Source organism: Cryptomeria japonica, chromosome 10, assembly GCF_030272615.1.
Source record: "Cryptomeria japonica chromosome 10, Sugi_1.0, whole genome shotgun sequence".
Taxonomy (NCBI): domain Eukaryota; kingdom Viridiplantae; phylum Streptophyta; class Pinopsida; order Cupressales; family Cupressaceae; genus Cryptomeria; species Cryptomeria japonica.
In genome coordinates, this window is record NC_081414.1 from 65,784,310 (window position 1) to 65,808,448 (window position 24,139).

The 24,139-nt window shown below is 37.6% G+C and overlaps 1 pseudogene; it reads right to left on the bottom strand.

Annotated features, from left to right (window-relative positions):
* Window positions 1–2,735: 2,735 nt before the first annotated feature.
* The window catches only part of LOC131033351 (uncharacterized), an 81,978-nt pseudogene continuing 60,574 nt past the window's right edge, over window positions 2,736–24,139 (bottom strand).

The window sequence follows — 24,139 nt, forward strand, 5'->3', positions numbered from 1 at the left end:
GTGTTCTAGCCACCTTAAATCATGTAAAAAACACATGTACATCTCCAAATGACTCCCCATTCAAACCTCCTAATTTGGGCACCCAAAATTTACTATCTTCAAGTATGACAGATGCTCTTACGCATTTATAGCTATCATAAGAATCTGCCATAGTTTACAACACTTACAATTGTAAGAGAATCTATCATAGGTTGTCATATGTAAGTGTCTCATAATAAACATCATAGAAACTATCATAAATCTATCATGACATGACACTTGTCACCAACATATACTAAATACAAGATCTTCAAAGTGGGACGCCTACTTGCACGTGCAACATGTGTGTCACATAGTCATCATCAAGTAGGATGACACCAAACCTATAAGTCTTATTAGATGACTAGACATGTGTAAGCAATTAATTTAATTAAATAATAAATATATATCAAATATTGCAATAATCAATGTCAAGACTCGCAACAATTGAGATATCTTAATCCTAGTAGTTTGTACATGGAAAAAAATATTTAAAATTTGAGAAACTTATTACCGAAAAGTAAATGTAGGATTAATGATTTTGTGAATTCATGTTTTTGAATCACATGGTTATACCTTACCACTTGGTTGCATTTGTGTGCACGTGAGTCTATAAAAGAAAGAACATATTTAGTGGTTTAGGTTTACTTATTGGGGTTTTGGATTGGTTGTTACTGTATTGAGTATTCTTCTGAAGAGTGTATATGTGAAGCATGCCATGGGATGTGTAGATTCATGCTTGGATTCATGGAGGATACATTGCAGAAGATTGATGTTTTGAAAATTTTAGTGGAGACTTTGTAAATTTATTATATTGTTTCATTGTTGAATAATGCGTTGAGCATGGATTCTTTTGGAGGTTGAGTTTTCCTCTATGAGGATTTTTCTACAATATATCTTGTGTTATCTTGTCCTACATATTTGATGTTTGCTTAGAGTTATTATATAAACTTGCATACTATTCTCTCATGGGGTTATGTACAAAATGAATTCAGCATCCTATGTGATTTTCCTACCAAGTTGATATTATAAATATCATGCACCTTAAGTTCTTATCATAAATAGGTATAATATTGTTTGTAGTCATGAAAATTAAATGTGAATTATAAAATTAAGTATGCTTATTCATGAAAAAACATTCAATTAAGTGTACTTAATTGTAGAATAACATTAGTTCCAATTTAAGAATTGAAATTAGCAACATAAGAAATTATAAAAAAACACATGAAAATAACACATTACACAGTTTATATGGAGAAACCCTTGCGGTAAAAAAGAAAACCCACTAAGAAGAAAGGGAAGTACATATTATATTCTTCGAACACTTCTTTCACTCTTTCTTTGTATCCAATATGATAAAGACCGTGTATCTATGAAACATTAATGAAAATAAACAAGGTATGATATATTTTCATCGTACAGAGCCTCCAATTTATGAGAATTTTAGAAGGAGGATGCACTAGTAGTTTCTATAACAAGAGGTATATGAATCGTGGTAAAACATGGCACAAAATCCCCTTACAAAAACCAAATATCCCATTCCTTAGAATTTCCTCTAGAATGTGCAAAATTCATCCATTCTTGCATGCCAAGTGAAAAATGAACTTGTATCTATCAGAGGTGAAAGGGTGTATCTTTCTAACAAGGTCTAGGCCCCATTAAGAAAAGGGCCACAGTGTAGTTATAGGTTGCAAATCTTAATTTGGCACATGTATTAAGTCCCCATGTTGTAGACAAGGGAGACACTTTTAGACATATTCACAAGCATCATGCTCCATAGTAGGCCAATAACACCCAATCCTAAGAAGATTTTTAGCAAGGACAATGCCACTTGTATGAGTACCACAACCACCATTGTGAACCTCTTGTAATGTGATATTAGCTTCCATCATGTTTAAGTATTATAGTACAGAGCCATCATAACTTCACTAATAGAGGGTGTCGCCTAAGATGGTGTATTGGGAAGAGTGTTTCATAAAGGATTACATTGGTTATGAGAAAGGCTAGGTGGTAGGGTATTATCACAAAGATAATTGTAGATGTCATGGTACCGATGGGGCTCAAGACCAATGATTTCACACCATTTCAAATGCCAAAATGTCATAGTTGGGAACAAGAAGTTGTTCCACCAAGGATTCACATTTATGGCTATCGGAAAGCATATCTATTGTATCTATGGCTCTATTTTGAAGATGAGGAACTTGATAAAACCATATCCTCACAAATCTTTTGAAGTCATCAACCATGTGCTTCTAAGGCCCTCAAAATTGCATTTGAAGCTATATTGAAGAAATTTCCCAAAACAAAAACATCAATATCTCTCAAATGCCACAGGATTTGGGATGATCCTTTCAGCATTCACCTTATATTCCAATTTCACTACACAGCATAAGTTTTCAAGTTCATACATGTAAAAATACAAACTTATTAAAAATGCTAACCTTGCTATTTTTAGCCCCTATTGAAAAATAAAACAATATTTTTCGGTGATGCTCCTGCATCATTTTCGCAAACTACAATCAAAGTATGAAGTCTAGTTTTAAGTCAAAAATGCATTTTTTTTGTAAACTACATTAAAATTTGAATTATGGTTGCAAGTTAGAAACTCTTTTTTTGTGTTTTAGTAGATTGCAACAAGAGTCCAAAGTCTAGTTGTGAGTTGAAAACCTAAAAGTTTTTTTACAGATTGCAGCAAGATTCTAAAGTCCAATCGCAAGTAAGAAATCCACTTAAGGACCGATCATAGCAGTTATTTATTATGCCTCAGCTATTTGGTAAGTTTTTGTCTAATGCAATTGTCCAATTTTTATTCATGCCCCTGTCAAGAATCTAGGCCTTGGCAGCATCTAACTGGTTTTTACTGATTGCTTGGATTACAATCATCATCACAAAATCATGAAAGCTACATGAGCAAATTTAACAAAATTGATCCGACTCTTCTCCTAGGAACAAGTAAACCAAGTTACACTATGCATAAATGTAATAACAAACAAATTTATGCACTTAGATTATCTTCTTCTCATTTTCTCTCTTTGCTCCATGTTCGCTTGCATTTGTTGTTTCAGCTTTTCCACTAGATTCAAGATATCTGGGCTGGTAAAGCGTTCATGTATGTATTTCTTTTCCGCAGCTTGAATCTCCTTAATTGTACTTCAATATGGGATTGGAGGGGGTTTCTTCCCTTCAAGCCGAGCAATTTCCTTCAACCTGGCATAAGCCTTCCGTTTTGCTTGCTTTTCAGCTTTGTATTCCATCTACAAAGAGTACACCAAGGATGAAGAAGAGTATCGCACTAATTTAAGTTGCCACTTACAAAGAAAGGATGATGAAAAAAAATGACAGTTAAAGTATAACATATCATGAGATATTATCATTTTAAAAAACAGTATTTTATTTTTGTTACAAACACTAAAAGTGGATTATAGATACAGTAAAGTTCAGCACATACATATAAAGTGGGTTGCAGAAACATATTCCTGCAAAACGAGGGGAAGGAAATCTGTAGCACCCAAAAGTCTGAACTTTGTACACAGATTAACATGTGATAAAAATAATAAGCCCAGAGGACGGATACTTCGACTTTTTAAATTAGTACCCAAAACACCCTTTCACTATCCCAGCTGAATTTTTCAATCCAACCATATAGACTAATCCTAAAGGTTAAATATATTTACTTTAAGGTAAATATACACAAACTTTAACCCTAAGAAGGCATGATATTTACAATAACTACAAGGGTTGTTGTCACCATAATTCAAAAACTGACTTGGCAAAAACTCTGCATATTAAAAATATACATAAATTATTGAAAATAACGTGCAAAATACTGTTTAAAAATATAAGAAAAATTTAATTTTTTGAATAGCTATGAAAATTGTTCAAATCCAAAACAATGGAAAAATATTTGAAAACATTAAAACCTTTTTTGCTAGCTGGAGAGTTTCTATAGAGACTCAGTAAAACATCTGCAAACAAATCAGCTCAGCCAGTGAATTTCTGGCAAGTAACTTATCAGGATCTTTTGGCCCATAAGCATTCAAAGGTCTGCAAGTAACTTGAAAGTTTTTTAACCGTCAGTCCAGATTGATCTCAACCAAAACAGAAACGCATCATCACAAGGTTCTTTAACCATTGGAGTTCTGGCAAAGATTTTAGGACTAGGGGAGTAGGTAGTGTTGAGCACCTTGCAAGTCCTAAGTCTAATTGCAATTATTTAATATTTTGTAATATTGTAAATAATGTGCCCACATGGAAAATGGCACCCCACTTGGATAGAATCTTGAGATTCCATAGTTGGCACCCTTCACTATATGTCGTTGGTCTTATGACAATAGTAAGAAGTCGCTGAATCGAGGCCTACTTGGTGGACTGTGATTAACGTCTTTGACTAGTTGTTGATAGCCATGTGCATGAGGTGTATAAGTGTAATTACAGATTCATGTTGGAGCACTTGCAAGTCACACTTGGACCCCCTTGATCATAGGAATCAAACCAGTCAATCAAAAGTTCCACTCTATTTGTGGAGTTACTCTTGGAGGTGAAGTGCATGGTTTGGAGTCTAGATGTGTACCACCTTGACTTCTTTTTGACTCAAGGTTTTGAGCCCATTGTTTTGGAAAACCATTCTTGGTTGTTGGGTCTCCTTGGGCTATATATACGGGGGCTGAGATGGAGATATCATGTCAAGTTTTATGCAAGGTTAGTGTTGTGGCATTTTCACAGATCACCCCATTGCAAATGGGGAACCCCACTTTTCACTTTTTAGGGTTGTTGTTTTCTTAGTTGCTTAGCTTGGTCGTGGTTTTCTTAGTCGTTAACCTTTGCTAGTGAGGAGCAAGTGTGGAGGTTGAGCAAGAAAGTTGTCATCTTGCAAAATTGTAAAATGTCACGACTTGTCAAATGTTGTCATGTTGCAAGGTTGTCCAGAAGAAGTCATAGTGAGTGAAAAATTGGAAATTTCCTTCTAAGGTTTGATTTTCCACCCCTAAAGAGTGAAGGATAAGTGAGAAAGAGATTAGAGATTTCCTTATGGGGATCAATTTTCCACTCTTTGGAAAAATTTAGGAGGTGAAACATGGAAGTAAAAACCCTCCTCCAAAATCATGGAAGTAAAAACCTTCCTCCAAAAACATGGAAGTAAAAACCTTCCTCCAAAAACAAGGAATTAAAAAAAATCTTCCTTCGAAAACGTGCAAGTAAAAAAAATCTTTCTTCAAAAACGTGAAAATCAAAAAACTTCCTTCAAACACAAGGAAATTTGAGTCTTCCTTACCTTGTGCGCTTTTGGTCTTATCAATTTAAAGAAAAATTTCAAGGGTTAAGTTTGGGTGAAATTGAGGCTTCCTTATAAAACAAGGAAATTGGAAAAAACTTCCTTCTAAAACAAGGAAGATTAAAATTTCTTATTATGTGCGACAAAGTATTCGAAAAAAAATCCCCAAAAAACAAGGAAGGTTAATTGCCTTGTTCAAACTTGCTCAAAAAACAAGGAACTTTTAATTGCGTTGTTCGAACTTGCTCAAAAAACAAGGAACTTTTAATTGCGTTGTTCGAACTTCCTCAAAAAAATAAGGGAGTTTATTTACCATGTGCAATCTTCCATGAAAAACAAGGAACTTTTAATTGCCTTGTTCGAACTTCCTTAAAAAATAAGGAAATTTTAAAATTGCCTTAATCAACCTTCCTCAAAATAAAAATTAAAAAAAAGGAAACTTAGAGACCACAATTAAAACAAATGCAAGAAAAACATGGAATGTTTATTGAGCACTTCACCTTGAATGATTATTTGCAAAGTCAGCTTGGAGTGCTAAACCGTGTGACAAGATGTGAATTGGGCTGGTTTAAATCCTTAAAACCTTTGAAACATGTTGAGGAAATGGAGATAGGTTCTCATTAAGCATGTAAACCTAGATTTAGGTCCTGATCTAAGTGCCAAAAAGTGTAGGCCAAAGCAAAATGGGGGGGACCTCAATTGGAAGAAGCTAAAGTGAAATATATGAGGGCAAAAGTGAGAGGTTAGGTCCTGGCCTAAAAATTAAAACGTGTGAACCTTGCTTGAAACATGAAACATATGAATCATATTGCAAAATGTGTGAAAAGAGGATCTAAAAGGGTAGTGTGTGGATGATGGTCCCAAACTGAAACGTAAGAGATAAGTAAGCCCTAAAAGTGTAATGTGTGAAAGGGATTGACCTAAAGGTAGAGACACAAAACATGAAGCGTGTGGAAGATTAAACATAGGGCTAACTTACGTCTTACCCTTTCAAAGCATGTATAGATAATGTCAAACGTGGAGGGTTCAAATTGCAATAACTTAAGTAAAGACCTAAATGGAGCGTGTAAGGTTGAAATTAGGCCTAGACCTAAATGAAGCATGTAAAGGATAATTCCACACTTGAGGAGGTGATTAATTTATAGGATTAAATGATTGTTTATGATGTTTTAACTCGAACTATGTCTCTTTTGCAGGTCTGATTGCAAGTGGATAAGGAGTGAAGCACAAGAATGGAGAAACTCAACATATGCAAGACGAGGAACCAAGTGCAAAAGGATCACCAAGGCAAATCAGAAGCAGAAAGGCAGCAAACTTCACAGCAGAATATAAAGGTGAATTTCATCAAATTTATACTGCAAATTGAAGATCAGACCTGAGAAAATTTTGAAGCGAATTCCATCAGCTTGTAGGGTTTTGATGCAAGGATAGAAGGTTATAAAGGAAGAACACCTCAAGGGCGTAGGAAGGATATTCACCAATGCAGAATTCAGGATCAGCACATTCAAGACAATGTTCACAATTTCAAAGGACTTTCAAGACAAAAGGGATATTTTCACCATGTCCAAGAACGTCTCAAGAACGTGAAGAGACATATTAGACAAGGTGATGAACAATCATTTCAAATCAAACAAAAACAAGGAACAGAGTGAAGTAGGCAGATTCAGAGACATTAAAGAGTGCATTCCATCACCTTTAGCAACAAATTACTAATCAAACATAGGACTGATTCTGGTGTGGGTTGATTTGGAACGAATTTCAGAGTTATTCTCATCTATTTCCAGCCCTAGTCTGATCTGGAATCTGCAGTTCATGGTTTGGGACCAATAGTCGGGTACATGGAGCATGAGGATAAAGGATTCGACACATTCAAGTAATTGCATTGGAACAAGGTGCAACATCATCACAATTTTGAAGATCAACTTGAAGAGAGAACTTCACAAGGAACAAGTTGAGATGGCATCCCAGTCATCATCCAACCTCTCAGATTGTGCCACATCAACATGTCCAAATACATTGAATTTGACTCATCCAAAGGCATAGCATGTGACACATGGCACTGCATCAAATATCGTTTCACATACCTAACCTATTTTCTCATTGGTTAAACACACACAGAAGGACATGTGTCCAACTCAATGTAATTTTATCATTGGCCAAGGAGGAGTTGTAATAGAAAACCCTAATTAGGGTTTCATATTGTAAACTTGGCCATTAATCTCAAATTGATCTAAGCCATTGAAATGTACAAAGACCTCTATATAAGGCTCACTGCTCTCATTTGTAAAGGTTAATAGACAATAGTGAATAGTTAGCAATTAAGAATAGAGTAGAGTAAGAGAAGGCAGAAATTGTTGCCAAAGTATGTACATAAACATTCTTTTCATCGAAATTATGGTGAATAGTGGTGTTTCTTCTACATATTGCATGGTTCTTGTTATATCCTCAAATTTACATAAAGTTCATTGATTATGATGGATAAGTGCGATGATATTTGATGAATCTTTTGGTTCATACCATTTACACCTTGTTGATTGCAAGTTGTTTTGCATGGTTATTTTGAACCCAATAATTATTGTGGCTAAGTTCGATTGTGAATACTTCATTTGGACTGCACCAATATTGGGTGTTCAAATGGATTGTTTACAATGTGAAAATCTTTCACTACCTTGGGAGATCGCACTCTTTCTATGGCGTTGTGAGCTATCTTTGGTTAACTAGAAAGTAGTTTCATGAAGGATTTGTCTATTAAAACATCATTCATTATTGTCATTATCCTTCGGAATTAGGATTTGGCATAGATTCTCTAAACCCTTTCCCCTTTTGTCCTTTTTTCATTTGAGTTTGAATTAGTTTAGGAGATGAAGCATCATATGATTGATACATCAAATGTTCATGTTCTGGTTGTAGTTCATAGCATAAGTCCACTTGGATTACCAGTAATCACATCTCTACATTGAGTATATCCACATATAAAGTCAAGACCTGACTATAGGAACCTTGGAGTCACCTCATTTGATCACATAGCTTAGCATTTGAGGAGATTTTGTTCAAGAGGATAGAGTACTCGGTACTTTATTCTGTTCGAAGGTGTCATAAAAAACACATCAACAATTAGGATGTCGGAATTCCTCTAGATTCAAAGAGTATACCTCATTGAAGCACAAAAACCTCGATATTGTATTGTAACCTTTATTGCTGATTAATACATTGTGTTTGGTGTTTTTTGATGCTAGGTTTTTTCTATACAAGGGTTTAATCAAGGTTTTGTCAGATTGTCTTGTGGTTGTTCTATTCTCTTCTATTCTACTTATTTTAAGTGTTGTTACTATGTTAGGAATCTGCTGAAATTTACATAGATTGGAAAACACATAATACTTTCCTCATAGGATCAACTAGGATTTAGACCAAATTTCTTTTCAAAAGTTCATATAGTTAAGTAAATATCACCAAGGTCCATAGTATTTTGGGCAGCCTATATAGCTATGGCCTTTGATAAATGAATAAAATCATAAACCAAGTTGTGCTCGTTCACCCCATATTGGAAACTGAAAATTCATTAATTATTTTCCCAAAAATCACTAGCTTTTACCTCCATAAGTTGGAAGAATACGACAGGAACGGAATACCAAAGGCCACTTTCCTTATGCACACTTCCTTAGGCATGCAGCTTGCGTAAATTAATTAATTCTAATTAATTTTACTTTACAAGTTTCCTCTACTATGCTAATGGACCCCTATGTAGAACACAGATTTACTACTGAGAGGAGGGGGACAATCAGTAGTAAATAAATCTTATTCTAAGTTCTAAAATTTAATTCTAAAATAAAAGTACTAAACTGAAATCTGAAACAATGCCACACAATGAAACCAATGCACGAGAGGATACATGGAAACCCAAGATTGGAAAACCACGGTGAGAAATGCTGCCAGGATCTACTGTCCTAATCCAGCCTCATAGTTAAAAAGATTACAAGGTTTGTAAGGGCACCAACCCCAAGATCTCAGCAAATCTCTGAGCAGAGCACCAACTCTGCAAGACAAAATACAAAGACTCATGCACTCACTGCATTTACAACATATGCTTAATTCAATCTCTGAAAAGCACCAACTTTACAGGTTACAATTCAAATGTCTTTAAGCACCAAGTCTACAAATAGGTATACCAATTCTGAAAGAATTACAAGATAGTGTTAACCAACTACAGATGCCACAAACTTTATAAAGATTAACACGAATATATTATCACACACTGATTAACAAACTGTCCTTTTAAAATAAAAATCACAGAAGATGAATGCACTGAAGACAGGGAAAGGAATTTGAAAAACCAGAGGCCTAATCTGAATCCCACCGTTTCTTCTGAATATTCTGAAGGTTGCTGCACACTGAAACCTGAAAGATCAGTCTGAATAAGCACATAAAACCCTTCAAAAACTTTTATGGCATGGGACACCACCAATGGTACAATTCACAGCTATACGATGCCTCCTATTCTATGGCAGCATATGACTCTTTTCTTTACATGGCAAGTATGCTTTCTTACAGAAATATGTTTCTTCAAAACATTTCTCTACACAACAGCAACTTTTTTTTCAAAAACTTCTTCACAAATTTTTCAGAAACGTATTCATCACCTCATCACCATCTTGACTTCCCAATGAATGCTTTAAATAAGACTTTTTACAGTTTCCAGTTTGTTATTAGTTATTGTCTTAACCAATAACTCCTTTGTTTAAGACCTTCGCATAACTTAGGTTCCCTTTTTATTATCGTTTTAGAAGAAATGTTATGCTTTAGGCTTACGTCAACAGTTATATTTAAGATTCAGTTTAAGAATAGTTATAACTGCATTCTTCAGCAGTCTCTTTAAATACATATTATCAGCCCGACCTACAATCTGATAAACCTATTAACACTGCCATTCAACAAACAGATTTATGATGTTTCTTTAACAATGCAATACAGATTCACACCACAATCTGATGAAGACATTAATGCTCATGTATCTACAACCTGAAAACAAAAGGCTAATGTATCAAGGTGATAAGAATATTAATCTTTTCCTGAAATTTGTTTGGCCTTTAAATCATCACTTTGTTTCCTGGTCTGATCCTGCCGCAATGTGCAGATGTAGCTATTGACATCAATGACAAATATGTCAACATCCTAAAACCCTTGAAACCTTGAAATTGTGCAATATAATCACATTAAAGTATGTTAACCCGAGTTTTCGGGATGGAGAGACAAGGGGATGTGTTTCCGTGTCCCTGATTTTTCACGCCATTTTTGGGGACAGCAAAGGGGACAGCTACAAAAAAATATAAGAAAAAATTAAAATATATACGGAAATTTTAATATTCATATGAAACATGGATAAAGAATGCATATATACATTATATTCATATGAAAAAAACGATAGAGCATCCATATATACATTATATTCATATGAAAACGTGGATAGAGCATGCATATATACATTATAGAACTTTAACATATAAGTTATAACGTTTGTGTTCAGAATTCATTGTCAATACTCACTATGCATTCGGAATTCGGAATTCATTGTCAATATCCATGTGATATTAAAAATAACACACAAGTTATAAACTTATAACAAAATGCCTAGAGGCTACAGTGCTGCCATATAGTTTCATTTTCAATTAAAATATGAAAATGATAAATTTGGTGTGGATGTTTCTTTCTAGGTATTAAGGTTTATCTGAAATGTTTCTTTCCTGTCCAGTAGCCAAGGATTTACTCTTAGCTGGTACAGACAGATTAGACAGGTTCCTTCTCTTTCAATCCTCTTTATTTTACTGTAATAAAGAGTGATAGTGGATTTACATGATGTTTCTTTTTTCAATAGTAAAATAAACAAATGCTTTCATCACACAATTGTTGCAGTCTAATCATAAACTTGATTTTTTTCGATCCATTAGGAATTTATGGCCTTTTGGATGAACTCAACATACTGTAGGAGTAACCTAAAACTTTTCAGTCTCAACGTCCTCAATAGAAAACAGAAGAAATAGGTTTTATTTTTGTGGCAGCTTCTTGATCATTTCTGGAAGAAAAAACACAAAACGAAAATGTCATGACCTTGAAATTATAAGTTTTATCAAGTATCATATGCATTTATTTAGTCAAAATTCATAGTTATCATTGTCAACCATTAGTAACGGCTTGTTTGTTTAAGCCATGGAAAGATGGTATAGCTATTTAACGGTTGTTACTTCATCAATCTTTTGGTTCAAAAGCATGGCAAATCTAAATGCGGATGAATAAGATTTCTAATATCATACATGATACAATAAGATTTCTGATTATTGGAATATTGTCAGATTCTGTAATTGTTAAGAAGAATAAATATGCACTTGATAAAATAATGCTTTTTAACCATATGAATTCAAGATGTATGTTTGACCTGACTGGTTTTTTTCTTAAATAGTGGACTGCCGCTAGGGACGTCTGGTCATCCCCACGACAGTCGGGGGGCATCCCAAACGTCCCCTACCATCCTTGGGACTACCGGACGTCCCCAACGGCAGTCCACACCGGCCCTTGTTTCCCAGGACATTTCCACTATTTTTTTGCGATTTGGGGATGGCTTGGGTACGTACCTGTTGATGTGTGTTTTAGGCACATAACATTACAGAATAAATTACCAAGATAATTTACCCTCTCTTGAACAAAATCACCTCAGATGCTAAGAATGAGATCAACTAAAATGATTCCAAGGTTTCTTCATGTCAGGTCTTGACGAGTGGGTAACTCAATGGTTGATGTGAATTGTTGTGTTTCACTTGGGGACTTCTGCAAATGTTTGGATTATCATGAATGATGCGGAATAGGTGTGCTGACAACTTAAGATTTATCAATATGGCTCTGGATTTACTTCTTACTAAAAAATGGGCAAAAGGAATAGGGTTCAGGAAATCTATTCTAAGCCTAAGAATGTAGGAAATGATGAATGGATTTGGTGGAATCAAACCAGGCAAGGTCTCACAATCAGGTATTGACACAGGCTTAGTGCAATCGTCTAAGGTATACTTAAAGATTTTCAGGCTATCACCATCAAACGTTGACACCATCCAAGTTGATGCTTGTCAAGGGATGCGTAATAGTTGAAGTTAAGCTTACTTTAAATTTCAGTTGACCACATGTTGTGACGTATTCACACATCGCCCCATTGCAAATGGGGACCCCTACTTTTTGCTTTCTAGGGTTTGTTTTCTAGGTCTTTTAGGGTTTTGTCTGTTAGCCTTTGCAGGATGAGTGCTATCGAGGGGATTGTTGGATTACAGGCTTTGCTTGAGCCAGGGTGAGTTCACAGGGCCCCAGAATTAGGGTTTCTTTGAGAGTCTTCCTTAGGGCCTGGTTTTGCTCTCGTTGCTAATTGTGTCTTGCTTTGTGAGTGGATATCATTCTTGAAGGCCCGAGCTAGGTCGAGTTGGTGAGTGATGAAGTCTGAAATGTCATCCTAATCTTCAAATGCCCTGAAATTTGGCTAAGTCTGGAATGTCTTGATCCTGAAATTTGGCTAAGTCTGGAATGTCCTGATCCTGAAATTTGACTAAGTCTGGAAAACTGAAGAATCCTCCAAAAACTAGATTTTGCAATATAACTCCTGGAGGTCCGAAACCACTCTCAGACATCCTAAAAGTATATATGGAATATAACTTAAAGTATAAGTCTTATACTTAAATGTTATATTCCATAAAATGATCCTAACAGAGAGTTCAAAACGTCAAATTTCGCTCCTGACCCTTCCAAAGGGTCCAAAGCGAATTTCGCTCCTGACCCTTCCAAAGGGTCCAAAGCGAATTTTGCTCCTGACCCTTCCAAAGGGTCCAGAGCGAAATTCTCCATAAGACATTCTACTTTGACCAAAACCTAGAACTAAAGCATTCCCAGGCTTGAATGAAGGCAAAAGCACTTGTTTGAATGAAGAAATGCGAAAAAATGAATTCAGGATCATGGCCTAAGGTGATTTTCGCTCCTAACCCTTCCAAAGGGTCCAAAGCGAAATTCATATTTCCTCTATTTTTCTCCTTAGCTTGACCAAGTTTGTAGACTTTTGAGGCATAATTGAGAAGGTTTGATGCAACTTTGCCTTGGAGAAGAGATTTTAGACCTTGGGATGATGGATTCTAGCCTGGGAGAGGAATTTCACTCCTGGCCCTTCCAAAGGGTCCAGAGCGAAAATCCTTATAACCCTCATTTTCCTTCCTTGTTTTGGATGGGCGTTGGTTTATTAGGCATTGTGTGTGAGTCTTGATGTGTTCTTGCCTTGAGAAGTGTTTTGAAAAGTGAGGATCTTGTCCAAAATAGGAATTTCGCTCCTGACCCTTCCAAAGGGTCCAGAGCGAAATTCTTCATAAGCCTCATTTGCTCCCTTGTTTTGGATACCAACCTTGTTCCATGGGCGAATTTGGGAAGGAAATAACATGTCTCTGCCTTTTGAGGTGATGGAACGTAGAAATGTGAAGGATTTTGGCCAAGATTAGGAATTTCGCTCCTGACCCTTCCAAAGGGTCCAGAGCGAAATTCATCATAAACTTCATTTGCTACCTTGTTTGACCTTGAAACCTTCTTCCTCAGGTGGAAAATGATCTAAGTTTTCTTCTTGAAGTGGTTTGAAGTTTGAAAAATGAGCAATTAAAGCCTAAATCAAGATTTTCGCTCTTAACCCTTCCAAAGGGTCCAGAGCGAAAATCAACCTAAGACTCATTTCTGGCCTTATTTGACCAAATTTTGATTTGCAAGGCATTTTGAAGGGAAGAGTTGACATGTTTGGACGTTGGAAATATTTGGAAGCTTTGAAAAAATGAAGGATTCTAGCCAAGAAGGTGAATTTTGCTCCTGACCCTTCCGAAGGGTCCAGAGCGAAATTCCTTGCAAGCCTAATCTTTTGACCTTGTTTTGGCTTAAGACCTTATCCCTTGGGTGAAGAATGATGTCTAGTTATCTTCTAGAGTGGATTGGAGTTGAAAAGATGAAGGATCAAGTCAAGAATGAGATTTTCGCTCCTGACCCTTCCAAAGGGTCCAGAGCGAAAATCCTCCTAGACCTCATTTCTTTCCTTATTTGGCCAAGTTTTGATGTCCAAGGCATGTTGAATGGACATATTGAAACCCTTAAAGACGTTTGAAAGAGTTAAGGAATGAGCGTTTTAGCCAAGGAAGGAAATTTCGCTCCTGACCCTTCCAAAGGGTCCAGAGTGAAATTCCTTACAAGCATATATTTTTAACCTTGTTTGAGCTTAAAACCTTGTTCCTAGGTCGAAGAGAGATGAAATTTCACCTTGCAAAGAAGAGTGGGATTGAAAGAATGATGATTTTGGGCTAGAAAAGGAAAATCACTCCTGACCCTTCCAAAGGGTCCAGAGCGAAATTGTGCAAAACCTATCTTTTCCCTCAAATTTATGCCAACTCTAGTGTGGGTCAAGAGTAGAGGTGTCTTTAGGCATGTCCTTGAATGGTCAATAATTATCAAGTTTGAAGGAATTGAGCCAAAAAGTGATTTTCGCTCCTGACCCTTCCAAAGGGTCCAGAGTGAAAATCTTAAAACCACCTATTTTCCTTGCAAGTCTAGTCAAACGTTAGGTTTTCATGGCTTGGATGGGTGCGAGGAGACATGTTCTTGCCTTTTGAAGTTAATTGGTGTTGAAAAATGATGGAAATTATCCCAAACCAAGGATTTCGCTCCTGACCCTTCCAAAGGGTCCAGAGCAAAAATCTTAGGATCACCTACTTTCTTTGCAAGACAAGTCAAAATTTTGATTTTTATGGCCTAGTTAGGAGTGAGGCAATGTGTCCTTAGTCTTGGAGGTGAATTCAAGTTGAAATGATGGAGGAATGAGCCTAAAACAAGATTTTCGCTCCTGACCCTTCCAAAGGGTCCAGAGCGAAAATCCTAAAACCCATCATTTTCTCTAAAATTTGTGCCAGGCCAAGCTTAGACCTAGGTAAGATAAGCCCTTAAGATTGCCTTTGAATGGATTTTAGCCACCAAAAATTTAGATTTTGAGCTAAGACAAGGATTTCGCTCCTGACCCTTCCAAAGGGTCCAGAGCGAAATCCTAGATAGGTCTTGTTCCTGGCTAAGTTTTTGAGCGAATTCTCCTTTTTGGGCCTTGTGAAGATCAAACCAATGTTGCCAAGTTGGGAAGTTGATTTAATGTGGGGGAGTCCAGATGAATTGAAGTGAAGGAAATGTAAAATGAAGCCTAAAGAAGGAATTTTGCTCCTGACCCTTCCAGAGGGTCCAGAGCGAAATTTCCAAAATCAACTAGTTTGCCCATGAGGAAGGTCAGGTTGTAGATTCCTAGCCTTTGGTGAGGAGAAGGATAGCGTATGCTTGCCTTGGAAGACATTTTGGAGTAGAGGCATGATGGAATTTGTCCAAAAATGCAAAATTCGCTCCTGTCCCTTCCAGAGGGTCCAAGGCGAAATCTTTTGAAACTACTATTTTTCACCTTGTTTGGGCCAAGCGAGGAGCTGGTTGTGAGGTAATGTTGAAAAGAGGTCTAAGTTGGCCAGGAATGCTAATTTCGCTCCTGACCCTTCCAGAGGGTCCAGGGCGAAATTCTTATAGGGCCTGTCCCTGGAAAGAGTCTTGAACTAACTTCATTTTAATATCTTTTGTTGATGATTTAAGGTGTGAAATACTATGTTGAAATGAATTTATTATGTCCTTAATCATCTTTTGATTTGTTTTTGCAGATGAAAGAAGATCAAGCCAAGACAAGGACGACCTTCTCCAGTCCAGCATCAACAAGGACAACCTTCTACATTCCAGCATCAACAAGGACGGCCTTCTCCGGTCCAGCATCATCAGGGACGACCTCTTCCAATCCAGCATTTGAAGGAAAGGTACACCATCCATCCTGCACATCAAAGACAAACGAGGTTAAAGCAAGGGTCCGTTGAAGAAGCCAATAGTTTCAGAAGAGTTAATTGAAGTTAGCTTCTAAACATCAACCAAGTGTCGGACAAGGTGGCATCCCAGTCATCACTCCTCCAGTCGGGTTGGTCCACCTCAGCGTGTCCAAATTCAATGTACCTGACTCATGGGAGATGGCACAAACTTCGATGTACCTACCCCAGTTCTCCATTGGTCGAATATTCCAAAGAAGACGTGTCCAAATAATGCAATTATTTCATTGGCCATAATTGAGTTTGTTCTAACAAACCCTAATTAGGGTTTCATTGTAAAATCTTGGCCATTGATCTCAAATTGATCTAAGCCATTGAATTGTATTATGGGCACTATATAAGCCCTGGCTCCTCATTTGTAAAGGCTGATAGTTAGTCAATAATAGCTAATAGTTAATAGTTAGTAATAGAGGCCACCAGAATAGTAGAATAGCAATTAGAGTAGATTAAGAAGAGAAGGCAAGACATTGTTGCCTTAATTGTAAAGACTTCTTTTCATTGAAGATATATGGTGGAATATGTTGTTTCTTTGCAATGTGCATGGTCTCTTGTTGAATCTTCATTTTTGATGATAGATGATTAGATTGAGTGAAGAAAATTGTTGAATGCACCTGTGTGGAATCTGTCTAGTCCATACCACTAGCCTCTTACTGATGGTAAGTGCGCCCTGCGTGGTCAACTGGCATAAAATGAGCTTAATCTTAAATCGTTACACGTCTATTGTTCATGCATTATCTTGAATGGTGATCATTGTCAGATGGTGTACGATTTGAACATATTGGAAGCATCCCTTAGAAGATCGCACTGAGTTGGTGTTGAATTGTTCAACCGATGGTGAGACCCAGCCCAGTAGGACTCCACCTAGTCATTCATCCATTTTCTTGCATTCTAGGTAGTAGAGTAGACGTCCTGAACCCTGCATCTTTTGTCATTTGTTTGTCTTCCAATTAGTTAATAGGACTTGTGATTCTAGCAAATCAGACGTTTAGGTCATTGAGTGTAAGTCCCCTTGTGATTCCAGCAAAATCACATCATACCGCGAAGAGCTTATCCACGAGTAGAGATCCTACAAAGCAGAACCTTGGAGTTGTCTCGACTAATCCTTCGGCGAGATCTTCAGCAATCGGGAACTTTGTTCATGAGAGGATAAGGTACCTTTTAGGTATTTTATTCTGTGTTTGGTCGTGTACAAAATACACATCAACACCACACAAGGCAAACTTACCAGCGGCAAGAGGCTAGTGGTATGGATTAAGGATTCCACACAAATGAATTCAACAAATCTTCCACTCAATCTAACATACATGAAAATAAATTCTAATCTAACTTGGAGGAATTGAGAACCATGAATGCAAATACAACACTTGAAGAGCAAAATCACCAACAATTGAACAATGATTAGGATTCAAATAGCTGCACCATATACCAACAATTCTACAAAAAACTCTCCCTTACAAATGAGAGACAAGGACGCATATATAGAGTCTCTTACAAAATGGATGGCCAAGATTGATCTAAGATCAACGGCCAAGATCATGCCAACAAAACCCTAAAATTGCCTTAATTAGGGTTACATCAAAAATGGTGCCACCAGCATATGGGCCAATGAAAAGATACCTAGTCATCAAATAGGGAATCTTCTAGAAGATTCCTCCCTGCATCTCTCTCTCTCTCCTAGCATACTCCAAGAATCTAGCCAATACTGAATCTAACTCCTCCATGGAAATGCTAGGCAAGGTATCCTATTGTAAATCAATCACGTCCAGTGAATCCAAGCAAGCATTCAAAGTATTCTCCCATTCTGGCATGAGCTTCTGCGAACTATGAACATGAATCAACAAAGAGACAAAGTCATCTATCTGACTCTTCTTCAAAGAGTCCAACTGGCAAAAATACATAAATTTCATCTTGTCTCTTAATTTGGCTAAGTGTAAACCACTAGCATCACTAACATCAACACCCAATAATTCCTCAATCGAGGCAAGGATCTTCATCTGAATGTCCTGAATTAATCCTTCCATCTCCATACTTCTCGACTGGGCGTTCTCATAAGTTGATTTCTTCATGGCTAATGAACAACACTAGCCATGGAAATCATATCTGTCTCCACTATGCACAATGTTCTCGCTGACCAATGTGGAATTAGGAATCCTCTTCAAAGCCTAGAGGCGTGGAATAGTCTTGTCTTGGATAGGCCGGAATTCTTCCCAAACTCCCTCCAAATACTAGATTTTGAATACGAGCTCTGTTGTCCTATCATATGCATGGACAAACTGAGTAAGGAAATCATTTGCCTGCTTTCTTGCGCTCTCAATCCACTTTTCACCTCTGAGAGTGTATCTCTCGCTACCTCACAGTGTGAATGTATTCCATGGTCAACTACAATAGGGGAAATAAGGGTGGAATTTCCACGCCTTGTCCCTGCAATATACTCTCTGAGTCTAATATTCTCTTCTTTGTACCTTTCTTTCTCTGCAACCTCTCTGTCTAACCTTGCATCGATTGCCTTGAGGTTTTCACCAACCTCCTGAAATTCTTGCTTTCTGGATGTACGACCAAGGGCAACTGAAGTGATATGGAAATCCATAGGAGTAGCAATGTCCACTGTCACGCCTGCAATAGGAACAGCAATCTGCACAATCCGCATTCTTGTCTCATCTCTAGCTATGTGCGACAAAATCTCTGCTCTCTTGGGCTCTTTCTCCTTAGCACTCCTAGCTAGGTAGTCATCAATGTCGTCAATAGGTTGTACCTCTATCATTTGTTTACTTTTCTCCATACTTCTCATCAACCATTCATGAATAGCAGCCATCTCCATACCATCATCGAGACATATTTCTCAATCAAGTCCTCTCAGTGTCGAGATAACATCATCATTATCATCAAGATTATTCCTGGTCCAATCATATACCTCATTGCCCAAACTAACTTCCAAAAGGACAGTAGGGGATTCCGGCTGATCATTATTATCATTCGGAGGTGCAGATGTCGTTGTGGCATGGAATTCCTTAATATTCTCTGGTAGTATCACTGTGTTGGAACACTGTTGAGTCTCCTTGTTCTGTTCTGTTACTTCAATCACTTCGATTGATGAGACACTGGGAGGGGGTGAAAGAATGATAAGTGGAGGAATGATAGTCTTTTGTTTCTTCTTCACCTCCTCAATCTTCTTCCCTCAGGCCTTGACTTCTCTTAACGTGTTCTTCCTTCTCTTGGGAGCTTGACTCTCTTCATCTTCATGAATCCTGACATCACTGATAGTCCTCTGATCATCCTCAGAAGTAGACTCTTCTAGCTTCATCCTTTCATAAGTGAAGGGAACACCCATATCAACTAACTTATTCCTTTGTATATCTACCCATATGCGGGAGAAATTCAAGACCTCTCTCATCAATATATTCAGGTCAATCTCCTCTAACTCTGACCAATTTGGCAGTAGGATTGCCTTCTTCATTTCACTCTCATACTGTGGATGTGTATGATCTCTATCATCTAATACCTGATCAGGAATGAGGAAAAGTCCACACTTCCTCATGAAATCCACTGACATTCTGGACCACATTCTTCTTTTCACTGCTTGCTCGTCCATCAGGTTAGCCCAATAATCTTCTATGTCAATTTTGTAAGTGAACTTCTCTCCCCTGATCCTTCCTACTTTCTTGTATGGATCAAATCTTTCTCTTTTCTTGTATGTAGCAAATCGATAGAATGCAAGCTCTTCACTTGCAGTGCTAGCGGCTATGGCGGACTGGCAAACCTCTGATGTCTTCCCAACTGAAATAGGGAATGTCATGCATGTCCTGTGCTTCTCTCTCTGAATAACATCGAACTCTGAAGTTGTCTCACCACTTCCAACAATATCATTCTGTCGATTGGATACCTAGAAAGTCTGTAGGGTTCAGATTGAAACCCATGACTCCTGAGGTATGTGAAAGTGGGAAACTGTATATACCACGATCCATATTTTTCTATTAACTCTGTTGCCTCCTCGGACAATCTTCTGTGGATTTCGCCTTGCAGCATCCGTGTGATATACATAGTGAATGCATCATTCACTCTTATAGTCTTCAATTCTATACATGCTTAGCCAGGGATAGCACTCATGACTCTTGAACTGTCCTTGCCCATTCCCGACTTCACCTTTGCATATTAATCCTCTGTATGAAACAAACCGTGCAAGCAAGTATACCAGGTAAGAAGTCATGGCGAATGACTTGGACCTTTCAACATTCCTCAGCTGAAAATCCAAGTTGTCACTTATAATCTTGGACCAATTTACTAGTGTTCCTCTAAGACAATCCTGGATGAAATGGAACATCCATCCATCGAATATTGCTCCCTGCAGCATCCCCATCACTCTGTTGAGTAGGAATATCAAATCACTATATTCCTCCTTAAAATCTATGCACATGAGTGTCTTGGGAGCCTTGGAATGATGAGACCTAGGCTCAATCATCCACTCTTTGTTAATTAAATTCTTGCATACACCCATCTTCTTCGTGTATCTTTCTGTATATTCATCCTTGGTCACATCCTTCATGTCTGTTCCGCGTGGAATTCCGAACACCTCTGCAATAGCATCCTCAGCAAGGTAGGCGATGACAACGCCCGTAAGAGCCTTGATCATTCTTGTGAGTGGATCGTAACATCGTGCACACTCCAGGATCAGCTCACTGCACTGTATGGACTATGGAAATCCAGCGGCATGGAAAATGCCACTCTTCATAATGTTCACATAGGCTGGGGAAGGAACTTGATCTCCAATTCCGAACATCTGCCACTGCATCTGGTCGAAGTCTAGGAAATGCATGTTTGTATCAGTGATCTCCTTCCATCTGGATGAAATCTTAAGCTCTGGATAAAATCCAGTCTCTAGCATCTTCAATAGTTCTTTTCTTTCCTTATATCCAGACTTTGACATCGCACCTGTACGAAGCTCGAAGTTAGACTTAAGAAAATAAATAATGCTCTTAATAAAATTCTTGACTTTCTAAAGATTTTAGCTAATTAGAGCATGGAGTCAGGAAAATATTCCATACACTTGGTAAATTTTAGCAATTAAGTTCAAAGTGTGACAACACTAAGGCATGGAAACCTTTTATAAAAATTCATGAATACCTCCTTATGCTTAGAAAATATGCAAGCTAAAATGCAAAGGAGTATACCAAATTAATGATGACTAAGGAAAGGTGTGAAAGGTTGTGTTTTCCCACAATGTATATCTGAAGACACCTTTCGCAGTCAACAATGGAGGTCAACAATTCTGAAGACAACCTGAAAATCAGACTTTTAAAACATGTTGTAATCTTCAAAAATGTGCATAAACTCGATAAAAATCAGTTCAAATGATGAAAACAATCATATTCAAGAATGTAAGTGTGGCTGGTAAAAAAATTAATTTGAGGACAAGTCTGAAAATTGATTACTTCAGACTTACCAGCACCTTGCAAAGTAGTTAAAAATCCCTGAAAATGATGAAAAATCTACGTTACCCTAAGTTTCCGGGATGGGGGGACGAGGGGACAGGGGGACGAGTTTCCGAGACGGCAAATTTTTTTGCCAAATTTGGGGGAGGGGGGGGGGACGGCAAAGGGGACAGCTATATAAAATATAGGGAAAATTTAAAATATATAGGAAAATTCTAAATGTTTATATGAAAACATGGATAAAGCATGCATTTATACATTATATTCATATGAAAACATGGATATAGCATGTGTATGATACTATGAAAACATTTTAGAATGCAAACATCGAACATACAACATTATCAATAGACTCAATACTCAATATGCACTCATAATTCAGAATTTCAATTCATTCACATTGTCAATATGCATATCATAATAGATATTAAAAAAATAACATACATAATGGAGCTTAATAAGACTCGGAGGTTAAATTTTCACTACTTCCATTAGCACAGTTTCCCCCTATATTTTTCGACGGGGGTTTGGGGGCAGCGCCCCCAAGTTGGGGTCAAGGGGCATCGCCCCGCAAGGCCAAAAATACTTTTATTATTTTATATAGGCGTCGGGTGTTATTTTTCTATTGGCAAAAAACCCTTCATGAGATATTTCACTCCCTCAATTATGCAAAAAACATCATTAAAAAAAAATTGAAAATACGACTATTTTTATTTTAATATTTTTCCCTAGCCCTAGATGTGGGGGACGTCTAGCCGTCCCCGGGACGTACGAACATCCCCCACAGCTAGGGAAGTCGTCCCCCCGTTTCGGGGACGTCCCCTGGCCGTCCCAAGTCCCCGAAACGTCCCCGGGACTAGGACGGGGGTTTTCAGGTAGGGGACGCATCCCCGTGTTTCATAGTGAAAAATGGCTAAGGAAACAACTCCAAGCAAAATCGCCAAAATGGTTAAGTGGTTGGAAATGAAAATTTTTGAAGACAACCGCCTAACAATGGAGTTTTCAGACCTGCAACAGCGATAAGATGGTTCTGAAAATGCACAGAAAACTCCACAAAATACCTCCAAATGCAAATCGTCTAAGTTGGAATTGGCTGGACAATAAAAACTTAAGTCTGAAAATTAATGGCAGCCATTAATGGAGGTCAAATCTGTAGCAAACCTCAGATCTGAAGCGAATCAACAAGCTGGAAATGATGGCAGCCACCAAGAATGCATGAAAATCACCAAAATGTGGCACCAAATCACTTCTCCAAACAAAATCGAAATTTTCCCAACTATGGCGCCATACTAAAATTCTGAAAAAATATCATCAATGGCAACCCGGATCTGCAACAATGGAGGTCTGGAACAGCAAGCAAAAAAAGGAGGAAAAAATCGCCCAAGTCTCCAAACACAAAATCGCCACTTTTCACCAAAAATCGCCAAAATTTGAAAAAAATTACCAAACTTAGCAAAAATCGAAAATTTGGAATTGGTCTTTAATCCCTGAGACAGGAACAGGGACAGAGACGAGTTTTAGTCTCAAGGATGAAACCCCAGGTAAGTAGTATTAAAGAGATTGATTGCCTTTTATTTTTGAAATGGAAGCCAGGTCTTAATAAAATAAATACTTGATCCTTGCAACACTTCAGAGGATTCCCTTGAAACTCAAACCTACAACAAAAATGCAAAAACTATACATGAAAAGACATTTTTTTGGTGATGCAAGATTGCTTTTGAGCTCAGACGCTCTTGCATCAAACACATCAGAAAAAAAAAATTGTGCGCATGGCTCACAAAATTGAGTTGGGTGATTGGACTACCCTTCCAAAAACTATTTGCAGCATATTCTAATACTTTAATTGGTATCTGTTGATGTGTTTTTCATGCACATGCGAACACTGAATAAAATACCAAGGTATCTTATCCTCTCTTGAACAAAATTTCCCCGAATGCTAAAGATTTCGCCTAAGGATCATTCGAGAAGACTCCAAGGTTCTTATATGTAGGGTCTCTAAGTGTGGATAAGCTCAATTTGGTCTGATGTGATCATGTTGGATTCACAAGGGGACTTACGTTTGACTGCCTGAGCGTTTTAATTTGCTGGAACTTGAGTCCTAATTACTAACCGGGAAATAAAGAAATATCAAAAGGTTGAGGGCTCAGAAAGTCTACTCAAAGACCTAGAATGCGAGAAGATAGATGAACGACTAGGTGGAGTCCTACTGGGCTAGGTCTCACCATCAAACTGAACAATTCAACACCAACTCGGTGCAATCTTCTAAGGGATGCTTCGAATATGTTCAAATCGTACACCATCAGACACTGATCACCATTCAAGATAATGCATGAACAATAGACGTGTAACAACTTGAGATTAAGCTCATTCTATGCCAGTTGACCACGCAGGGCGCACTTACAGTCAGCAAGAGGCTAGTGGTTTGGACTAGGCGGATTCCACACGAGTGCTTTCAATAACTTCCTTCATTCAATCTAATTAAC